This window comes from Andrena cerasifolii, chromosome 16 (assembly GCF_050908995.1).
Source record: "Andrena cerasifolii isolate SP2316 chromosome 16, iyAndCera1_principal, whole genome shotgun sequence".
NCBI classification, from domain to species: Eukaryota; Metazoa; Arthropoda; class Insecta; order Hymenoptera; family Andrenidae; genus Andrena; species Andrena cerasifolii.
In genome coordinates this window covers 988,276-1,013,270 of record NC_135133.1, presented here as the reverse complement: position 1 = coordinate 1,013,270, position 24,995 = coordinate 988,276, and the positions used below count along the sequence as shown (strand labels likewise).

General features: G+C 36.6%; 1 protein-coding gene and 2 long non-coding RNA genes across 3 annotated transcripts in view; 1 reads left to right on the top strand and 2 right to left on the bottom strand.

Annotated features, from left to right (window-relative positions):
- LOC143377876 (uncharacterized) overlaps positions 1-24,995 on the top strand; it is a 475,856-nt gene that overhangs the window by 126,363 nt on the left and 324,498 nt on the right. The gene's annotated exons all lie outside the window — the stretch shown is intronic.
- The window catches only part of LOC143377900 (uncharacterized), a 250,616-nt gene that overhangs the window by 75,236 nt on the left and 150,385 nt on the right, over positions 1-24,995 (bottom strand). The window lies entirely within an intron of this gene.
- On the bottom strand, positions 20,099-22,290 carry LOC143377906 (uncharacterized). The gene is made up of 3 exons (XR_013087440.1): positions 22,278-22,290; positions 21,194-21,289; positions 20,099-21,104 (listed from the first exon to the last, which is right to left on the bottom strand). It is a non-coding gene; the product is annotated as an uncharacterized LOC143377906 (long non-coding RNA).

The window sequence follows — 24,995 nt, the reverse complement described above, 5'->3', positions numbered from 1 at the left end:
AAAACAGTCCGAAAGTCTTAAGCGTAAATAATATATAGAACACGTTTATAAGACCGACTTGAAAGATCTGATTCTTACTATATATTTTATGGAAGAAAGAAAAGTTGGAATACCATGTATTTAGACGGGTATTATAACATTTTTAATATTTTACTTAGTACGTTGTTAAATCAATTGAATGCCAGGGAAGCTCAAAATAATTATTTAAACTTTTAAAGACAGTTTTCTTCAAATATAAAAGAATTAATGATAACTATTTCCATTCAGTCATCTTAGGGCGGTATTTATCACTAAGTGTAGTAGATTAGTAAAAGATGCCGGATGCTCAAGATCTTAGTCTTATGCAAAGACTGATGATAATACCGCTCTTAGGGGTATACCAAAAATATACTCCACAGTGAAATGCCGGCAAATGTGAGCGGTACTCGAGAGCCGTTAATGATCGAGCCCTCGGCCACTTATTCCCGCCGCGGTGCTATTTTGCACGCGAGAAAAGCGCTCGCCCGGTCGCCGCCTGGCGGTCGCGTCGTGAACTACTCTTATTTAAAAATGCCATTAAATTGTATCAGCGGACTCTCCTTACTTTCTGCCGCCAAACTGCTCGCAGGCTATGTCAGCAGAATCTGCTCGATTCCTGTCATTAAATTGTATCAGCAGACCCTGCCGCCAATCTGCTCGCAGGTTAAGGGGGGAGCCTGGTGTAACTAAATGAAAATCGAGGCATTTTTCGGGAATTTTTTTTAAAGAAAGTATTTGATAGATCTTTCTGAAACTTTCAGGATATTGTATTAACAGGTTAAGGTATATAACAAAAAAAAAAATATTAAAAAAGAGCGGCAAATAACAAAGTTATGCCCAGTCCGTTGGCGACGCAATTATTGCACTGCGGGCAACGTAGCGACTTTTGGTTTCATCTGAATCCAAAAATCGAACAATTTTCTTTTAGTTTATGAGTGTACGCACAGAATGAAGAAATTTGAAACTTAAAAGATGCAAAATGAACAAATGGCGGCCTCTTGAATAAAAAGTTCACTGTTTCCAACGAAATTTTGCCTTAAATGTCTAAAAAAAAGTTACTTATTTAAACAATATCATTATACTAATAACTTAGTACTATGAAGAAAATGTTCACAAATATCCGTGCACAAGGCCAAGTCGATTGGTTGAATATTTTTTTAGTTACATTGCCCGCAAAGTATAAAACTGTCGTTTCGAGAAAAACACATTTCAAGTTTTGTGGTAGCCTGGCGCTCCGTAGCAAAATCGGCTATATCCGCTTTAATTTTTCGAATTTCGTTTTGCTGCTTTGGGAGCATATTATCGTGATGTTTAACTATTGATTTATGCAAAAAAAAATCGATTTCTTCGATCCGCTACACCAGGCTCCCCTTAAGGCAGCACAACTGTTGGCTTTCTGCTACCAGTCTGCTTCCATCATCGAATATAACAAATCCTATATCAAATCTGTAGCCTTTCTCTCACAAACATTTGTACTCAGACGTTGCGCAAAATCTGCAAAACGGACTTGGCTAACTGAGCATTCTCGTGATATCTTTAGACTTATACGTGACAAAATGTTTGTTTTAACCATACACATAGTTACTCCACATATCAAGCGTTTGAAACCTTTCAACTGTAGTTTTTTCCACTTTTTTACAAACTCAGACAAATTAATGTTTACATTACAAAAGGACTTATTTCCAAATGTGTTTATTAAAAAAGGGCTTATTTCTTATAGTTTCCATCAAAAGGGCTTATTTTCAAACTTTTTTTAAATAACTATTAAAACAATGTCGATAAATTTGAAACATTACCGTTATCAGATGAAAGAATAAAATGTACGTGTACCAATAAAGAATTTTTTTTTAATAAACGTAGGTACCACCGTTTTTTGCAGTTATCGAAAATTTGTTCTGTGTGGAAATATGCCCTTTTGATAAATCATTCCTCAAATGGTTAAAATGCACGTGTAAAATAGTGTGTCAGTTTGCAGTTCGTGAGCATGGATTTTTTTCTGTCATTTTCTTTAAATACATGTGCAGTAGGATGACTCTTATTTACTTTTGGTGATTTTTTTTCTCAAGATTTTCTTCACGGCACCCCCAAGAATAGTTTCAATTAATAAAACAAATCTGTGTAAAGTTTGAGCCCGATCGGATAAGGGGAAATGGTGCTCCTGGGCCCTTGAACATTTAAATAATTATTTAACAGCTGACAAAATCGATTTTATATAATTATCCTCCAAGTTATTGATTACACCAAAAAACATGTCAGACCGAAGTTGTAGATCCAGACAAGGAGCTTTTTTTATGTTGTATTACTTTTTCTCGTGCGATAAACGGTTTTCGAAAAAAGTCCGAAAAGCTGAAACAAAAAACAATTTTTTATGAAATTTTTAAAGCTTAAATACTGCTCGCATACTTTATATGTATGAAGGCGGAAAAATAGAATTGTATTTTTTATTTTCGAGGACTATTTTTTAAACATTTAAGGGGGGGGGCATATATCGAGATATGTCAAAAAGATCGATTTCTTTTACATATTTTCAGTGTTTGATATGTCATGAATGTTTCCTGAAAAATTGAGACCGAAGTTCCCAAAGATATCGAAGATATAGACATTAGAAGTGAAGTACGTATGCTCATTGGTGACAGAGACGTAACAACAATAACAGCATTAACCTTTAGGATTGAAAATAAAATATGCACATTTCTTTTAGTCTTCATAAATAAGAAATGTTCGAGATGCATTTAAATTTTCAAACTTTAAAAAAAATCGGATACAAAGTCTTGCCCTTTTTATGTAATAAAAGAGAAACTATGAATCAAATAAAAAATCCGCGCTGTCAAAAATTTGAGTAATAGTGTATCATATAGCCATGCAAAATTTGAAGTAAATCGGTGAATAGTTTTTAAGTATAGATTTTGAGAAAAATGCATTTGAATACCTCAATTCTGATATCTATATCTTCGATATTTTTGCGAATTTCGGACCCAATTTTCAGGAAACATTCATGACATATCAAACACTGAAACTGTGTAAAAAAAAAACGATTTTTTTTTACATATCTCGGTATAAGCCTCCCCTTCTTAAATGTTTAAAAAATAGTCCACAAAAATAAAAACTACAATTTTTTTCGCCTTCATAAATAAATAGTGTTCGAAAAGAATTTAAACTTTCAAAATTTAATAAAAAATTGTTCTTTTGTCTTAGGTTTACGGACTTTTTTCGAAAACCATTTGTCGCGCGAGAAAAAGTACTACTTACAACATATAAGATGCTGCTTGTGTGGAACTTTTCTTGGACATGTTTTTTGGTGTAATCAATAACTTGGAGGATAATTATATAAAATCGATTTTGTGAGCTGTTAAATAATTATTTAAGTCTTTAAGAATCCAGGAGCACATTTACCCCGTATCCGATCAAGCTCCAACTTTACACAGATTTTTTTATTATTTGGAACTATTTTTGGGGGGAGGGGGGGGGGAGGGGGGGGGGAGCACGAAGAAAATTCAGAAGTCGAAAATGAGAGCCACCCTAATGGGCAGCACCTACCTATTTGATGTTCTGTACATCTTTCAAAAAATTGAAGATTATGTAAAAGCTATTTTGTATAGTTATTGTTGTAAATATTATTATACTCACTCTAGGATTTTCATATGCTTTTCAAGAGGATTTATAGATTTCTTCACTTGTGTGGATTATCAGGGAGTAGTTTGGAATGATAGATTGTAACGAGTTACAAAGAAGTCTATAGGGAATTTCGTTACACAGAATAAAATACTAGGAAAGTATAAGCCGAAAGAGATGTTTACGCTTCAGCTAGAAACCCCTTGAAGCGTTCACATCCAATTTTTGAACTGCCTATCTGCGTATATCTTTCCATTGTCTTGAAGCTTTATGAATTCATTCAACGGGAACAAATTATTCATAAGAAAAAAGGACCGAAAGACATTCGTAATTTCATAAAAAAAATCAGAAATTTGTCTATTCTTACTTTTAATGCGTCGCAATCCAAGGCCAAGGTGCTACCCGTTTCAAAGCTCCCGCCAGTCATCGTCTTCAAGTTCAGTTTAATCAGGCTTTTCCCATAATGGTAACCCGTTTTGAACACCTCCCTCGCGTTCTTCCCCAGGTCGGTGAAATTCGGCACAGACATGACGTGTTATTTTCAAAAGATTCGCGGCGAGTGACGTGCTAATGGTCAATCGAGCTAGCTGTAAAAAATTGGGTTTTTACTCCTAAAGGTTAAAATCCTACAATTGTATGAAATAATGATCGATGCAAAGTAGATCTCACGAAAAAAAAAAAAAAATACCTTGCTCGAAGAAATGGATCATTTCGGTCAAACTAATCTGTTACTTCTGAGAATTCTAATAAATTCTAGTAAATTTTAGTGAATTCTAGCAACTTTTATAAATCGTAGTTCTATTTTCTTCAAAGTCACACTGTACAATATATCGAGATATACGGTGGCCATTTGAATGTGCAAAGACGGGTTATTTTGTTATAAAAATAAATCGGGGATAAAAGAAAATCATACGAGGGTTCGTTTCGAGAAAGTTAGATTTTAAGATGGTTGCCATTCTAAATCAGATACACGCGTATTCATCGTCGTATACCATCGAAAAAACGCACGCAAAACCTCATTAGGTATATCAAAATTCTGTGTAACTGCAGTTACAGGAGGAAGGCAGTTGAAATTTTAAATTTTCATCTCGACTGCAGCCCCTACTACTATGTTTACAAACAGACAAGTTAAGAAAGTGATATGGTTTTAAAGAAGGTATTTTTAGGTTTGGGTGCTCCGAAGATTGGAAGGTGGCCTCCACGGTGATGGCCTCTGTTCCTTTTAAAACAACCATGTCTTTTTATCACTATTCATTGCTCTAAGTGTAATTATCACTTTTAGCCATCAAAACCTATGACTGCAGTCAATACCGCTTACAATTCCCTTGAGACCTACTTCCACTTGACCTATCTTCCTCTAAAAATATTAATATAAACCTAAACCGTGACTCTGATTCCAAGTGCCTCGCCCTCTATAACTCGAAATCCAATACGACAGAAGGGTGAACCCCGTTTCATGCAACTCCAAAACAAATCCTTCCCATAATTGTGTCCGCGGGACATTATTTTTTATCTTCAGACTGATTGTGAGTATACCTTTCGATTGTTCGATCGCTTATCTCAAAAACACCTTCTACGTATACCTTCTCTGAAATCAGTACGCGAAGAGCTGTATTATTCACGCAACGGGCATTCAGCTCGAGGGATGTCGAGGGGCCATTACAAAACAACCTAATCTATTCCGCTCCGGGGTGGGACGTTGTCAGAATTCAGTGACAAGGCTTGCAGCGTGCAAAGGTTAAGGGACACTCACTAGATCGTTGCGTCGATGCAATTAAACTCGACGGTGGTTAACACGACGATCTCCTCGATGACCAGCCACATCGCCGCCCTTAACCCGTCGCTGAAACGATGAGCACTTGTCCAATTCTCGGGAAACGTTCTGGCTGCCGTTTGGCTCTTCTTATCAATTTTCACACGGATCTAGCGATATCACTACCACTGACATTTCTCACCGTTAATGAACCGCGAGCAATATCACGAGCGTTCATCGCGGAAGGCGGCGACTTGACATAATAGGTGTTTGGCGATTTCATTTTAAATGTATACCTATGTATATCATTGGTTTTCTGTTTCAAGGGATATCACTCTTAAGGGGGTATACCCGTTTGAACCCTCGGAAAATGTATACATTTTGTGGATTTTTTTACAAGTCAACGGTTTGATGCAGATTTCCCGTTTTTTAACTATGTTTACATAGTATTATGAACTACTTATAAAAAAAGTTTCAGTTAAAAAACTATTGTTTTTCGGAAGTTACGGATACATGTCCGAAAGTCTCTCGATTTTAGACGGCTAAACGGTGGCCCTAAAAACTCGCGCTACGTTCAACCAATTTACTTCAAATTTTGCATGCAGAATCATAATAAGATTCCACATCGTCCAACGAAGGCGATTTTGAAAATTTCGAAAAATAAAGAAATGGTGAGAGATCAAAGGTAAAGTTAAATTTTTCTAAGAGAAAAATCCACCTTTTTCCTTCATAAATAATAAACGGGGAATCGAAATAAAAAAAGCCTTCGTTGGACGATGCGTAATCTTATTATGATTCTGCATGCAAAATTGGAAGTGAATTGGTTGAACGTAGCGCGAGTTTTTAGGGCCACCGTTTAGCCGTCTAAAATCGAGAGACTTTCGGACATGTATCCGTAACTTCCGAAAAACAATAGTTTTTTAACTGAAACTTTTTTTATAAGTAGTTCATAATACTATGTAAACATAGTTAAAAAACGGGAAATCTACATCAAACCGTTGACTTGTAAAAAAATCCACAAAATGTATACATTTTCCGAGGGTTCAAACGGGTATACCCCCTTAAGGGGTTACTCCACCCCGAGATGCTCAAAACGGTACCAAATTAAATGACTTTTTTTATGCTATTATGAGGTTGAAAATTATTTCTATATTTCTTATCTTTAGGGCATGTTTTAATGAATATGTCGGAGAATAAAAAAATAATGAATAAATTTAATTGAGATGTATCGTTTATTTCGTTACAATGCTTACGCAGGGTTGAGCAAATAGATAGTCGATCTTTACAATGTATTACTAATGCTATTACTAATGACGACAAGAAGTCATGAATGATTGAGTTGCGAAATTATTTTGGCGCCAATCGAAAACGCAAGCGTCAGACTGTTAGTGGGCGCTTGAATGTAGTCTCGGAAGGGAAACGGAAGTGGTAGTTTAGCAACCGGAAAAGGTTGATAATTTGAATGCGGAATTTAAAAAAAGAAAAAAAAGGATGGCATTCCGAAAGAGTTCGTCAGCAAAGACAGTTCAGTTCTCCCTTCCCGAGAATTCATTAGTTTTCGTTTTAAATAGTGTTATAGTTCATAGTTTGGTTAAAAGTAATTTTCTTGAAAGTTCATTGTAACAACATTGTTCAATTCTTGTTGAAAATCAAATAAAAATGAGACGCTTTTCGAGGAGAAGGGCCAACGTAGACCCCCAATCGCACTCGGAGGCTTCAACTTTTCCCCATTTTCCGACAAATATATTGTATAAATGTTGTACAGAAATTTTACAAAATGGCCGGGTTATGCGTTGTCACGCGAAGCTCCTCAGAATCACTTTTTTCAAATTGGCTAGCAGCATAACTTGAACAATTTATTCGTATATACTTACGGATTCTTGCTACAGGCTATTTTAGAGACAATTTAGGCTTAAAATTTTAGGCAAAGTTTTCGACTGACATTCTTTTCGAATGTCCCGCTTTTCACACAAAACAATATTTTGACAAATCGCTATGTACGTCTGTAGTAAATGTCATATAAATAATGAAAACTTTCGGTTTTTTATCCTACGTCAATGTATACGGCACTTCTACTGCTAGCCGTGGATAGTGACTTTTCAAAAACTGCAAGAACAGTTACAGTTCAAGTTCAAGTTTAGTTACAATTTTTTTATATACACCATTAGGTATGTAGAACAAAGGCCTTGAAAAAAGTTTTTTCATTTATTTTAATTTCGCCTAAAGGAATAGAAGGATAGGTTCTGTTCCCGAATTGAAACACACAATAACGTTCAACGTGAGTCTTTTATTCAGTGACTTATATCTGCTCAAACGTTAAGACTTGTTGAGGTCAGGATGAAGATTGACGTCTGCCGGACGCACAATTTTCCGGCAAGACGCGCGCGGGTAGAAAACTCCTCCTAATTGGTTGACCCGATGCCGATGTCAACCAATCGGTATCGTTCGGACCCCTAAATCGCGCCACCTATTTCGCGCGTCTACGGCGCGCTTCCACCATAGCGGGGGTGAAATTTGGCGGGAGAAATACTTCTGGTAACGCAGCAGGATTTCCCCAGACCCCGAGGTGCGTGACGTGGCCGGTCGCAGGCCGCCGGCCCCTCACCGTGGGCCCTACAGAAACTCAAGGTTTACGATACCCGCAATAACTATTGAGGCCGTAAACGAAAGTCTCTAAGAAAACATGCTTTCTTCAAATCACGAAAAGAACGGAAAGCGGCTTACTCAAAAATAGTTTTGCTGGCGCGCGTGTCATAAACCATGCCGACCATCTGTACGCCAAATGTTCATATTTTGCCGTACCGATGACCGCTACACGCCCAAAAAAATTCTGAAACTTACATGTGATTTTCGGTACACCAAGGTGGCTTAACTCAGCGAAGGCCAGTTGGAGTCATTTGGGAGCCCGGGCTCCATGATGTTTACCAAAGCCCCGCGGAAGGGGAGCTCGAAAGCCAATGATAACATGGGCGCGCAACGGATAGGGAAAACTGTAAGAGTGTAAGTAGTAGCGTGCGGTACAAGCTCGTACCCATAGGCTGAAATAACTGGTCCTCTTAGGACCCCTGTGGCAGCGATTACTGGGGCCCCCGAGAATTCAAGTCATTCAAGCCTATTGTACGGGTATGAAGCTGCACCGCACACTACTACAGTTTTCACTATCCGTCGCGCGCCCACGTTATCATTGGCTTTCGAGCACCCCTTCCGCGCGGCTCTGGTAAACATCATGGGGCCCGTGCTCCCAAATGACTCCAACTGGCCTTCGCTGCCCTAACCCCTTAATAGGAGCAGCAATTGCTCGATATACAGGGTGCCCCGCGTAAGTGTCACCACATGTTTTCAGTTTTTTCTTGAGTTTTACGTAAAATTGTTTTAGACAAAAATTGAACTATATTGAAGTGTGCATAACTTCCATAAACCTGAATTTCATTATCTGCATTTCTTTCGGGCATATGGACATTATCTTATATTTTGTAAATGAAACTATAGCATTTTAGTAATATTTTTTATTGGAATAAATAAATAATATAATAAATAAATAAGCTGTAAGAAAAGTGCAAAAATTATTAAATAATAATTGCACACGCGTGCAATATAGAAAACTATCAATCAATCGTAGATAAATATTTTATATCGAGAAATATTTCCACCTAATTCAATAGACTTCTCCTAATGAACAAATTAATTATTTTGAAATTCCTAGGAGAAAGGGAATTTCATTAATTGAATGTGATTAAAAATGCGGATAATTAAAGCACCAAAATCGATTACTCAATTATCGACCAATAGCACGCTGTATACCTACCCATTTGCTGTTCTCTTAATTAGCTAGGTAATATATTTTCCAATTGATAAATCGTTTCGAGGATTGATCATAGGGGATTTAAATCGTGAAGAATAAAGTACCACGCTGCAATTAATTAGCAGTGAATACAAATGGTCGTTAAAAAAAATATATAACAAAAAGTTTATGTTAAACGATTTTATTAAAAATGTAGTAAAACCTAGATTGAAATGCACTAAAAACTAAAAAATAGTTGTTTTCTTGTGCTATAATTTTGATGGTGTTAATATTACTTTAAATAAAAAATATATAAAAAACAGTTTATGTTAAACGATTTTATTAAAAATGTAGTAAAACCTAAATTGAAATGCACTAGAAAGTAAAAAATAATTATTTTCTTGTACTTCAATTTTGATGATGATAAAATGGTGTTTGATCACATTAAACAAAATCCTCGGGCACGATAGTTCAAAACAGGATATGAATCACTTTAATACTTCACCTTCTGGTTGCACATGGTGCCCCACGATTTTATTTGAAATGATCAAACACCATTTTAACACCATCAAAATTGAAGTACAAGAAAATAATTATTTTTTAGTTTTTAGTGCATTATAATTTAGTTTTTACTACTTTTTTAATAAAATTGATTAACATAAAAAAAATTGTTATATACATTTTATTTTCTAGTTTTTAGTGTTTGTGGAATTACATTTCACAGCTCAGACTTCTTTACAAATATCTTTTATTGCTGTATACAGTTTAACAGTTTGCTTAAACGCTGTAGTGCTGTAGTCACTAAAAAATTTAGAGATGCATATGTCGACTGTCGCTACCGCTATCATTTACTCGTCGCACGGCTATTCCAACCTAATCTGAAACTTATTTCATTAATATCTCATCACGCCTGCAATATTTTCTAAATTTAAAGTAAAATTTAACTAAATTTAAAATTTCTAAATTTTTTTTTCTTATGTAAACCGCATATAAGCTTTCGATTACGACCAAAATCAATAAAATCGGTCCACGCATGACAGAGATATCGTAATATCGTCTCAAGGATCTGTCGGAAACGGTAAGATTTTTCTTCTGATTCTTCTTCTCCAGCCAAATTTTTGTCGACATAATACGTATACGCGTTACACGCACACCTTCAGTCAAAAAGAAACTAACACATGTTTCGTTCGTCAATCGCTATCTTCACTATGCAATATACTCCTTTTGACAACTTGCCGTCACGTTAAAATCAAGTTATTGTTAGTATATGTTAGACCAGTCAAGGTGTCGACGAATAATAATTATTCAAAGACGCAAAATAATGAAAATGTATTCATATTAGCAGAGTTTTAAATTGACAAATTATGTGAAAGCCTGCGCGGGAAGGTATGTGTATCGATGATCTGAGATGATCGACCGAAGTTTCGCCTTGACGAATTTCAAACTACGATAAAAGAATTAATAATAACTTTGCAGCACATATTTATTAATAATTATCTGTAATAGAGTTTAAAATAATTTTATCAAAAATTTTCAAGAGATTATGTACTTCCCAACATTAAATATGATCTGTTTTAGAATATCCGCAGTAATCGGGGCATCCGCAGTAATACCCGCACCTATCCTGTATGTTCAGAGTTTTAAAATAACAAATTATTTGAAAACTTGTGAGAGGAAAGGTATCGATGTCGATGAATGATCTTGGAATTATTTTAAAACGCAATATAATGAAAATGTACTGCTATTGTCAGAGTTTTAAAGTGACAAATTATCTGAAAGCCTGGGAAAGGGAAGGTATGTGTATTGATGATCTGAGAACACCTTGCCTGGCCACGCCAAGTATTTGACTTCCAGGCCGCGGACATCTAGGCAAATGTCTAAATGTTACATTTTATCTTCACATTATTAAAATGTTCGCGATATGGGTAATGGAATGTATGAATATTTTAGCTGCGTATATGTAGTTGTGTCATCTTAAGCGCATTGGAAAGCACCTTTATGTAGTTGCAGCTCATGTTGATTTCACATCTTTTTTTATATTCTAATTATTATTATCTTCTATTCTTTTATGATTTATTTGATTTCATGTACTTGGCGTAATTTTTTTACCCTTTTGTAGTATTTTATGGGGATAATTATTTTCTTGTACTACAATTTCGATGGTGATATACTACAAACGCCTGCAAAGTTTTAGTTTTACTGTTCGTACACAAGTGACGGATCATTTCTCGATAAACCAGCGGCCGTAGCCGTGATGGAAAACACCGGATCTCGTTGGATCACCGAAGTTAAGCATCACGGGGCGGTGTACTGTGGAAAGATGGGAGACCACCTTTCTCCCGGTGCGCTGCTGCTGCTGGGACCCGAAGGAGAGAGGAGGGATAACAAAAAAATGGGACTATAGTTCGTTGGGCAATATAAGCAAAAATAAGCTTGAAACGCTATCCTGTTTAAAACACAGGAAAACAATAAAAACAAACAATTTAAACGATTACCGGTATTTTCGGTAATCGCGATGCGACTAGCGTCCCGAACGCACCGGCTTTTTGTCGTTTTCGTGAAGAACGCGAGTGGCTCATTTTAAGTCGTTTGGATTTGTGGTTATGGGTTATATTTATTAATGACTGGGTAATTTTTTCACTCCCTCAGCTTAATTTTTTTTTTCAAATATTGTATAGTCATTCAAACTACGCACGCCTGTAAAGTTTCAAGACAATTGGATGGTTGGAAGTGGGTTAAATTTGAGTTGCCAGATTTGTACCATACAGAGAAACAAACAGAGGATCGAAGCCGAATAAAATCGTTTAAAAACGAACTCTTAACATTACAGAACGATACTTTTGTTTATATACATTTAATCATATTTCACCAGGGCTGGTATTTGTTCATCGTATTTCCCCTCGTGTGAATTTTGTATACAATAATTTCGAATAATTCTGTGCAATGTAACCGACGAAACGAACATTTCCACGTTATATTTAACTTATCATTTTTATTCGAAGCGTACCCCCCATTCGTTACGCTTACAAAATCTGCGAACATTTCAGCGACTAACTCCATTTCAGTATGCGTTGAATCGATCATACCAAATTGCCACAGTAAGGAGCCTGAATATCGTGGACATTTACATTTGACCGTGAAGCATCACAAAAACGACCCGTTTTGCCATCTTTTCAGTACCTATCTATAATCTATATGGTCAAGCATATTTCGTGCTATACATGGTGTCCCAGAATATGTGATCGAAATAGGTGATTGCCTATCGAAAAAATAAATCGAAAGTGCAAATCAGATTGATTTTGTTAAAGCCTTCGGTTCTGGGGTAATCGATTTTTAAGAGTACGTGGAGTGCGTGCGTTGATTAAGAAACTTGTGCGTTATCGGCTACACGCAAATTTCTATTAAAAGTTCATAAAATTGTGGATTATTGAGCAACGAAATATATTTAAAAAAATTAATTTTGGGATTTTAGTTTGGGATGTAGGCCAAATAGTAGCTAACAATAAGATAAGTTGAGCAATTACACTACCGCCATTTGTATAATATTTATAAGTTGTAGTAAAAACGTTATTACGTAAATTATTTTAGTGAATATCAATAACACTGGTAAATATAGAACATACATATGAACTTTTGCCAACGTAATTTCGTTATACACACAACTATTTCTGCATTCGAACAGCAGAGGCTCTTAATAATAATGTTACCTCCTCTATATGCAAATTATTTTTTTAAACAGACTCACAGCTGGGATAAGTCATATCTCGTGTTTGATTGAAATTAGAAAGAAATTAATACAGGAAGAAATTGATTGGTTCAAGGAATCTAATTTCCTATGACTAAATCTGTCCCACAAGTATGTACAACTATGCATATGCAATAAGCAACTGCACTCCTTTTTTTAATGGAACAGTATATTTTGCCTTCGCTTAAGTCGATTCTTCTGGACATTCTGCGCGTAAAAGTATTACGATAGTAAGGTAAAAAAATGAATACTTCGTGAGGTATATAAAATTTTTCCATTATTTTTTTCCTTTTTATTCAGAAAGGTGGCGAAACGTTCCGTCATTGCATAACAAACATTTCGATCGCCGGCTATTTTTGAGCACTTTATTCTTATACTTTCCTTTAAAACGTGTATACTTTAGGTATCTGTGGGGTACCTCGTATCATGTTTCGACGTAATGCAAATCGATGAAAATTTTTCTTTACTACGCAACCGCCACACTGATAGTCCTTTTCTCCAAGAGCCAGCAAGTGCGCGGCAAGGGAAAATATTATGCCGATAAACGAACTGCATCTCCACAACGGAGACGTATTTTTGCTGGCACAATGCTTATTCCCGTACAGATTGAATCACCGAATGAAAAATAAAATCGTTTGCGCGGTTTCCGTCTGGTCCGTCTTGTCCACAATTTCAACTTTAAATGTTTCTGTTCGTCAGAGCAAGCGAATGATAGACAGGATTAAACTAAGTTCGCTGTACTGATATTGCAAAGTTTATCGTGGGCAATTCATGTAACGAGCAAACAGGATTATGTACTGCATATTTAACTTTTTTAATACGACTTAATACGACTATGTTCGTCAGAACCAAAATTTTTGTAATTTATACTGAAACACTAAATGTGTATAATGTCTTTATTTAAAAAAAAAATAAGAGGGAGGAGATAGAATAGCTTACTTGTTAAGCCTAGCCCAAATATAGTAAATTAATGAGACAGGGAGATCATATAAAGGTATGGGGATACATAAATAGAGAATAAATAATTATATCGCATTTTTTTGTAAAGTATAATAAGAAGTTATTTTGTGAATTTGTGACATTAAAAGGAAAAGCCACAGGGATGTTGGAACACAATTTTGAACACTCATTTCCATGTATATGTATGAACTGTAAATGGAATATTCAGAATAGTGTACCAGCGTTTCATAGGAAATTTGTACCTATTCGAAACAGAGATAAGTGATACCTATGGATAATTTGGTAAAATACGAATCTTGTGTGCAGTCCACATGAAATTAGGGGAGGTTTAAGGTTTAAGTTATCATTTGACTGTCCCTACAGCACACTTTATTGCAGAAACGTTGCAGAACCGTTGCTGCACATTGCAATGTTGGAGTTTGCTTGCAGGTTGCATTGCAATTTTACTGCAACATTGTGGAAACATTACCGTGGAATACTGCAACGCGCACGTTTGTGAAATGTTTTGGGAATATTGCGCACACAATACTCGCGGAATATGGCGCACACATTGCCGTGGAAAATTGCGCACTTACTGCGCTACAATCTGCGCGGAGCGTTCCTGAAATGTCGACACACAGAATACAGTTTTAGATTTCACAGGCAAACTCCGAGGGAATATATGCGAACATGGACAATATGTGATATAAGTAATTAATACAATTACTTAATTAGCACTATAAGGTTTGAGCAAACTGTCAAACTGTATACAGCAATAAAAAATATTTGTAAAGAAATCTGAGCTGTGAAATGTAAATCCACAAATATGAATCAATTTATTGTCAAAACGTGCCTTCGATTTTGAATAATTTGAGTTTAAAGTTCTGCATGGTAGGTGTTGTGGCCAAAATGTCGACTTGTTCTTTGGAGGTTGTAAGACTCCGACGACACAATGTCACACTCCTTGCGGTTTTTTCCACCGCAAGAGTTCACTAATTGAACGGTGATTGAGGTATGTGGAAGGATAGTGGTGAAATCAAACTGACAATGTAGCGCGTAACAACATAACACTTAAAATATATTCTGACAAAACTGACTGAAAATACTTGTACACTTGAATTTCGGTAAAGTTATAATGTGCGCTGGTAGTGTCTCAGAATGCTGAATGCAATTCTGTCGATGATGATAGTACAGAGGTTCTGTTCGATCTGGTTTTCCAAGTTGCATTCAGGCTCTACCAAGCCTTTGAAAGCCCTTGCAGGGGTGTGTCTTAAAAATAAGAGGTGGTAGACTATTGCCTATTGGCTGTAAATGATTGTGGCATTGGGCGACGAAACGCACCGGAAAGGGAAGCTGAGTTCCACGAAATCGCATCGAACGGCGCGACTCCGTTTGTTTATGTCGTCTAGAGATACGCGGTCTTGACTCGGCCCAATAGCCCATATTTCACGGCACCGCTGGTAAATAGTTACGTCCCAAGATTTTAGGCCCGGACGGTCGGCTCAAGTGTTTGCCACGTGCGGATTGACGAAGCACAGGCCCAGGAAACGCTTCGAATTCAGTAATTGTATTTTTCACGCTCAACAGTAGGAGTACAAGCTGGAATACGTAAGCAATCTTCTGAATCAGCGGTTGTAGCTGCAGCGGTAAAGTGTGCCTCTACGGTGCTGCAGGTCCCCGTGGGTTCGAATCTCACTGGGGGAAAAGAATTTTCTGTAAGAAAAATACACACGGGCGTTATACTAAAACTACATGATTCTGCAACACATTCATGTCGTCGCGTCCCTCACACAGAGACACAGTATATATATATATATATATATATATATATATAATTATTTTCATTTTTTGGTTCTACTGCCCGAAACGTTGCGGGAATATTGCTGTATAAAATCTCCGAAACACTGTGTGACCATTCCTGTAAAATTCCAAAAAAATGTTGCAGAAATATCTCCCGCAATGTTGCACAGGGGGCGGACATAGCAATTTACTTGTAACGTTTCGGGAACATTACGTGCAATGTTCCAAATGTTGCACCGTAACGTTACTGAGACATTCCTGCAACAGAGTGTGCTGCAGAGGTGGTTTCAATTTTGTTAAAAGAATATGAATATTTTTACGAGAACAAATGAAAATCACCCTTTGTTACAACCTATCACGCCCTGGATTTTTTAAACAAATTCAACCGCATTAAAATGATGACTTAAACAACAATCCCTTGCGTCAAGTGCAAGAAATGATCAATTTGGCTTGTACATAATGCACATCTTACGTATCCATCCTGCTCCAGCGATTTTCTTTGCTTTCTTTCTTTTTATTAGATACAGATGTGCAAACGATAACACAATATCCATAGCTCAATAATATCGCTAAGCTCTAAAAAATCTAAGTATCTTACAAAAAATGAATTTGCAGATATATCTATTTAAAACTCTCGTTTTTCATCTGCTACTTATATTGCCTAGTGAACTGTATAGATATACTTGTGAAACACCCAGTGTAATACGACCAATTACCCACAATTTATTTTGAAAAGCATATACCAGCAATAGCAAGGTGACAGTCGTCGAATTCATCACTTCAAATATTTGCTGCTCTCGATAGCAGTCTAAGAATCGTCTCCATCCTCGATCCTAACAGGTCATCTCAGACTTTTATGCAAGCAGTAGCGAGGAAAGCAAGACGCGCCTTCGTTGCCGGCGAGAAAAGAGGAAAAATCCAGGTCCTCCTTCTTGGAAAGGAGCTGGCTCGCGATGGGAACGGAAAGATTACATAGAGATCCGTCAGAACGGATCTTTCGAAACGTCGACAAGGGGCGACTTTGTCCTGGAATCGAACGGACCCGGACCAACAACGTCTTCTCGGCTTTACCTCTGTCGTGCGTAAAGCGTTCCTGAACACAGGACCCGTGGATTCGATGAGAGTGGAAAGTAAAGGGGATTCCAGTGGGGGGGAGGCACCCAAGAACTTGGAACGAAATCTGAGATTGCAACTTTACGACATTGTTTCCACATCGAAGCGTCTTCGACCTCCTCGCCAGGTCGTTTGAGTTCGACATAATGTTTCTTCAGCATGGCTCGAGAAAGTTTCGTGGATAGTGGCTCAACAAGATGGACGGCCAAGGCAAGGCAACAAAAAGTTATCGCGAAGCTAGGCAAAGCTGAGGATCTGGGAGCGTGGGAGTTAAATGTACAGCGGGTTTCGTTTGTTCGGGATACTTTGGGGGAAACTGTGATCTCGTTCACTTGCGATTTGTGTTTTTTAGGCTCTAGGTAGAGAAACGGACAACAAACATTACCCAATTGATTTTGATCTAACTCTGGACGCGTGTAGAGCACCGAATAATATTAAACGCGTATTCGTTTATAACTGCTTCGATTCGTGTTTTCCGGGGTAAAGGTAGCCCTCGAAGTTGGGGATGAGAAATCTATTTTACCAAATGTCTTGGAAACTAATGGAGATAGAAACAAATGCTAAATACAAAATTTGCTTGTCTTTTCATATGGAATTACGTGATGGAACCAAATTTTCTGAGAAATCCAAACCAAACTTAGCCATTAATAAATTATTTAGGAATGGGAAAAATGAATATTAATTAAACGCAACCGCAGTGTCTGGTGGAGTTGTGAAGCGGTCAAAAATTGTTTAAATTTTTTTTTCATCTCCATTTCGCAAAATACATTTTTCATCACCCACTTTGAGGACTATTTTCATCCCGGAAACATTTTGGGCAGCTGTAAAAACATCCGCATCTCTACATGTGTGCAGAGTTTGATCAAAATCTATGCGTATCAAGTAAGTGACGTTCCTTGCGAGTAATAGCATTTATGAAAGAATAACAAAAATAAATTCGTACGATTTTAGGGCAATGTTTAGGGCAACGACCTTTGTTTTCGTTGAATTATCTTTTGTGTTTTTATCTCTTGTTATTATTGTATAATAAAGAAGTACTATTATTGTAAATGGAAATTTTGGATAAACATAGGCTCGTACTTAAATGTGGCCCTGATTTAAAATTTTGTAATACATGTTTGTGTTTAAATAAGCATGAGTGGCCATTTTGAATTAACATAGATGATATTGTAACAGCAGAAACGATCGTTGCAAGGAAAGGAAATGATGAAAAACTTGTAGCCAATTTTTCCCTGTATCATTGAAACTTTGAATAAAATCTATTTTATAATGGGATTTGTAATACAATATTCATGGAACACTTATCCTGAAGTAACCAATTAATTGGCAAATTCTGGAGATTGGTATTACTCTTTCAAAGGCCTATTTCTAGGTATAAAATAAATACTTCGAAAGAGTAATATTTTGAGCATTAAACAATTAATTGATTACTTGGGAATGAATTTGGAATCTTAAGATTTGGAAGAGTTGATATAATAAAAACAATTAGTTCACAGACATAAAATTATTAAAACGTTTATATTTCCTTACAGAAATGTGACTTCTATTAGCCAGGCAAGATTTGACCTATTGTTCTGAAATACACTGTAGATACACAGTGTTTTATTAACTTCGTAACAAACTTTTTACAAATATATTAACGATATTTGAATAATTTTTTTTTAAGTTTTATTGTATAAAAGGTTTTTTCATCCATAGAGAGAAGAATATTTTAGATCTCATTTACCACTACAAATGGTGCTATAATTTGAGAATCTTGTTCATCCATCTATGTGAAACACTTGTCAGTTTTAATCATTTCTACCTACATATTTAAAATAATTTTCCAAGTATTGCACGTATGCAATTATTGCACGAATGTACCTACTAAATAATTAAATGCGTCATCACATGTAAACAACTGTGAAAAGGTATAATAAAATGATTACTTAGAATGTCGGATATTTATAATGATACAGTTATTTGTAAAAATTATTCTCTATTTTGTCAGGTGTCAGCAATTTATATGAAATATTAGAGAAATGAAAAACAAAAGTACATATCTTTGGCGCAATATTATCACTTACCAATTCAGAAATGAATGATTGATTAAGAAACAATTAATAGAAGTGAAAAGTTCACTATGAATACCAATATGTAAATTGTGTTACTATAATAACTAATAATTACTAGCATCCTGAAATGCAATTTATTCTCAAATTAACAAAAAAAATTACCTATATAATAAATCCACAAGAGAAGAAGCTTTGATTAATTATTGCATTAGCACCAGTGTTACATTAAACTCATACGCAAGTCTCAATGCAAGAAAGGACAATGTTAAAAATAGGTTAATTTTGGCATCGACGACCAAAGAATAAATCTTTCACAGATCGATTCTATACCCTCCCAGGAACAAAAAATGCATTGGCCATTTTTCCGAGAAGTGACGGGAAAGTTGTGAAAAATGAGGCCAAAGTGCAAGAATATGACCGAGACAAGGGCGCGAATTTTTCGGTTTGATTCTCTTCGGAGCATGATCTACTGGCAGAATAATCACTTAAAAAATCATAACAAGGATTATTTATATCGATTATGACGAATTAGTATTCTGTATAATCATCAAAGTGGTGATAAATAATGCTTTATCGATATTATAAACACCGAAAACAAGAAATTCTTCTAGTAATAGAACGTAAATAAGGATAAGTAATAAGTGTTAAACTAAGTTGAATGTACAATAATTAATCTACTCTTGTGGTCATTACTTACATGTTTCGTCTTCATACGTCTGTGTCACTTTCTTCGGGTGACGATGCATTTATGAAATAATCATTCAGAAAGCTCGCACACAAACGGACTTAAGATTTGTGTCGAGCGGAACCGAAATACCATAAAATCATCGCTACATGCGAGCAGCAGCCTACAACTCGTTCACCGATTTTGCATCCGCATGTATGTCCAATAATTGCATCAAGCCCGGTTTTGGTTTTGTCCAGTAATACGTAAACGAAATATTTTACACTGTTTGAATGTCGCGAGCGTAACTGAGTTTTTAATAAAAGGCTGTTACGAATATCTATTGCTATTTGATATTTTTGATAATCGATTACCAAATTGTGTTAGCTATACGCCGATCGTAATGAAATTTATGAATGCTATAATTCTTCTAAAAACATATGACGCTTTCTTTTTTATCTAACAATACATCAAATTATCTTTTATATCAACAATAATTGTCTGTTGTTTAAACACAAATTTAATAACGTAATCATTTTTTTAAAACTTCAATTTGGATAAATAGTATATTTCAATACTTTTGTACACGTTTTTCTTCGGAATTGTTATTTCACGGTTGTAAAAATTTATCAATATAAACTGGAGATCAGTACTAAGAATACGTATATTTTGGAATATCTCATTAAACGATTTTATTCAGCTACGATTCTCTGTTTGTTTGTATGTTTCATTCAAATCTGGAAACTCAATTTTAATCCACTTCAAACCATCCAATTATCTTGAAACTTTGCAGGGGTGCGTAGTTTGGATGACAATACAAAATTATGAAAAAAACTTCGTGGGGGTGAAAGAATTACACAGTCACTAATAAATAATAACCCATAACCACAAATCCAATCGACAAAATCAACCACGTTCTTTACGAAGTTTTAGCACTGTAGGTTTCAAGCAAACTTTTAAACTGCATACAGCAATAAAAGATATTTGTAAAGAAGTTTGAGCTGTGAAATGTAAATTCACAAACACTAAAAACTAGAAAATAAAACAAATATTTAAAAAAAATTATAATAAACGATTTTATTAAAAATGCATTAAAAATTAAAAAATAATTCTTTTCTTATACTACAATTTCGATGGTGCATTTTCACTTTAAATAAAATCGTGGAGCAGGATATTTCGCAACAAATTCATTTCGACACTTGATACCGTACTGAATTCATTCATATTCTGTTATGAAATATCCTGCTCCACGTTTTTATTCAAAGTTAAAAAACACCATGGAAACTGTAGTACAAGAATAGAATTATTTTTTAGTTGTTAATGCCTTTTTGATAAAATCGATTAACATAACATTTTTTATATATATATTTTTTTTTGTCTCTAATCAAGTTACAGTCATCACAATAAATCAATCCAACTTCATTGGAGAATTGAAATAAGACGTTCAAATTTTCACCCCCTTGATATGGATGATTACAGATAAAAAATAGTGCTATATATTTTTCGAAGAATTATATTCTCTTATTATCTTCTCTCATTCTGGGTAATTCCTCTTCTTCATTTGTGCTCTTCCTACAATTTTGCCAGATCGCTCATAATGAAATCTGACGTATAGCAGTGTGGATCTGTAACACATTATGTAATGGAAATACTTAATTGTTGTTTTATAAGTGTACAAAATTATACCGCAGATTTATAAAGTGTCAAGCATTACCTGAAATATGGTACTTATTATTTCATGTAGTACTCCATTTGCCCTGGCATTACTGTCCCATACACCACGTGCGCAGTAATTTTATAAAAAGTCCGTCTGTAAGAAATGATCACAGACATTTCGGTATATAAAAGTAAAAGTTTGTTTCAATATTTCGTCGAACATCATGCATACTAAGGATGTGCGGGTAATCGAATGTGTCGGGTACCCGAGCGGTCGGGTCAGGTCGGGTAAAGTCGGGCGGGCTCGAACGGGGGCCCGGGACAGACGGGCCTACGGGTAGTTCGACTGTGTCGTGTAGCCCGATTCTGTGATGCCAGATCGGGGACGGGTTCCCTCGAGGATTTCCCCCACCTCGCGCACACTATGCCGGAGCTGCGTGTCCGTGAGTTGGACTCCGAAGCGCCGAGCTCACGGACGCGCCGCTCCAGCGTAGTGTGCGCGAGGTGGGGGAAATCCTCGAGGGAACCCGTCCCCGATCTGGCATCACAGGCCCGATTACTTCGGGTAGCGCGTTTCTATCGGGTAGCCCGATTATTTCAGGTAATGCGGTGCTTGATAAGTTGATATACGTATTCAGCTTTTTTAAACAACCGAGTACTCGAACAGCATGTACAAAATCTTTACCTTTATGAAACTTTAGAATAATATGATTTTCATATTCATATGCTTGTATATTTTTTATTAAATACTATAAAACATCCGGAAAATATGTGTTTTTAAACATGTATTTAGTATTGCGATATTAAAAAAAGGAAGTTTAATGCATTATTAACAATATTCTCTGGATGTTTCATAGTATGTAATAAAAATATACACGCATATGAATATGAAAATTATCTTATTCTAAAATTTCATATAGGTAAAGATTTTGTACATGCTTTTCGAGTACTCGGTTGTTTAAAAAAGCTGAATACGTATATCAACTTATCAAGCACCGCATTACCCGAAATAATCGAGCTACACGACACAGTCGGACTACCCGTAGGCCCGTCTGTCCCGGGCCCACGTCCGAGCTCGCCCGACTTTACCCGACCCGACCCGAGCCCGAAAAGTCGGGTACCCGCACACCTCTAATGCATACCTGCGACGCCCGTATTACCAGCCTGGTGTCCTTTAACCAAATTGACTCGGCACCCTTACGGATGCAAATAATTTGCAACGTAGATCCGCATCTGTATTTTGTTTTCTACCTTGCGTCTGTCTTCTGTCTGTCTACTCCCGTGAATTTAGAAATGTGTCTGAAAAAATTAAAGGGTGAATTAAACTTATTATTTCCTTCGTAACTTTTTTGGAAAAGTTACGGCGGCCTCGATCCACTCGGGTGATCGTATGATCCGCGAGGAACAGTGTCATTGCAGACCTGTACTTTACACCGCTGTCGACGCCGGTTCGATAAGATCGGAGTTTCACTATTTTCGGAGGGAGACCTCTTTCGCTTTTTCAAGCTTTTCGCTTTTTCTTTCGCTCTTTCTGCTAGTATAAATTGAGGCTCCCGAATAGGCATGCACCTATTGTGCCGACTATCTATTAATTCGGGTAGCATGCATTCTAAATGAAATTGAACCAGCTTTGGCTCCATTTCTCTTTTCCAAAACGCACCATCTCTCTCTACTTTCATAGATTTCAACCTCTTCGGGGTCCAAACGCAAAATATACAGTATTTTCTGTCAGTAAATAATATAATTTGAATTTCGACCGTAAAAATTGTTCTAATTATAAGAGATGATTTCGGCGCACAGGTTCGGTCAATTAAGTAATTAAATAAAAGCTATTGTGCAATTTTGAGGGTTATCAAATTCCAACGTTTCGGTGAATGGTTGTGACCATTTTCAAGGAAAGTTAGATAACGGAAAAATACTGCGTATGCTTTTATACAGTGATCGCGTTTGCTAGAAACGTGCGACGTGCGAGCAGTGATGCCAGAACGGTGGGTTTTGTCCCACGGCCGCTACCACCACTCCACGACCAAGCGTACCCCCTCCTAGCGTCCGTACCGCACCACACAAGCATACCCGTCCCTCCATCCGTGTGCCGTACGCGCTGCCTGGCCACCGCTCTCCGGCGAGAATTCGTTTTCCCGACATCGAAGCGCTTGGCGCGCAAGCGAAAAATCAAGACTTCAAATCCCGGTGCGGATATTACTTTTTTTTTTTAATTATTCACTAATTTCTCTTTCTATATTCTCAGCAGACTAAAGGCTTAAAAACTATTAATTTACTAAGCATTTTCGAAGCTTGATTTGCTGCTAAAGTGCGATCCTCTTTTGGCTTGTAACTGCTCATTGTGACGTGAATTTTAAGGAGTCCATCCTAGAACGGCGCTTATTTTGTAAGTAGCATTTCAAGGAATTATTTCTGTTTCTGTATACAAAAGGCAGAAGACCAACATCGTACATTAGCCTGCTGCGAAAATTCTTTGTAAATTAACAGTTTTCAAGTTTTTATTCTACTGAGAATATAGAAAGAGAAGTTAGAAAATAATTAATGAAAAAAGTAGAATCTTCGCATTGAGGTTCAAACCTCGATGAAATGAATTCTCGGCGGAGAGCGCCGGCCAGGCAGCGCGTACGGCACACTGACAGAAGGTAGGGTACTTACGCTTGGAGTGGTGCGATACAAGCCAAAAGAGGATCGCACTTTAGCAGCAAATCAAGCTTCGAAAATGCTTAGTAAATTAATAGTTTTTAAGCCTTTAGTCTGTTGAGAATATAGAAAGAGAAATTAGTGAATAATTAAAAAAAAAAAGTAATATCCGCACCGGGATTTGAAGTCTTGATTTTTCGCTTGCGCGCCAAGCGCTTCGATGTCGGGAAAACGAATTCTCGCCGGAGAGCGGTGGCCAGGCAGCGCGTACGGCACACGGATGGAGGGACGGGTATGCTTGTGTGGTGCGGTACGGACGCTAGGAGGGGGTACGCTTGGTCGTGGAGTGGTGGTAGCGGCCGTGGGACAAAACCCACCGTTCTGGCATCACTGCGTGCGAGTCGGTTGAACGGTGACTGAGGTAAACAGTAGACAAGGCAAGAGCACCAGAGCGTAAACCAGAGTGCGGCTAAAACGATGCCAAGAGCGGAAAACGTTAAAGATTTTGAAATAAATGTGAAGGATGAAACTCCAAATCGCACAACCTTACTGCCATAATACCACCAAATATTACTTATGCGGTAAAAATCCATCACTCATAGGTATCCAAAGGTATAATCACATAACGTTGACAGTAATATGTAATAACGGTCAAACCATAGAAAAGAAATGTAGAAACAAAAATTCTAATACAAAGATTACATCATAAGGCATTACTCCTTCAATAAGGTTGCGTAATAGTCCTGTATTTTAGGTGTTTCATACCTGAATTTACGCTCGGTTGTTTAATCATATGTAGCGTTTCTAATAGAACTCTCTGATTCAGATTGGGTTCTCTATCATCAACTTTGACGTTGTCAAAGTCCAATCTATGGTCGAACTCAAGTGAGTCTTTCGTTAAAGCAGTGTGTTGGAGGGGAGAAAAAAAGATATTTCTTTTGTGCTCATAAATCCGTCTTTCCAAAAGCCTAGAGGTTTGCCCAATATAAACCTGGTTACAACTCATGCACGGGATTGAGTAGAAGATGTTAGAATTTTTAGACAAGGGTATTTTATCTTTGATTGGAGGAAACAAATGTTTAGTATAAAGTGGCGGTTTAAAGATGGTGTGTATTCCTACTTTTCTAAACATTCTTTTTATATCATTTAAGATGTTATTACTAAAAGGTATGACCACAGTGTTTTTCCAACTAACTGGTCCAATTTTTTTGGTTCTC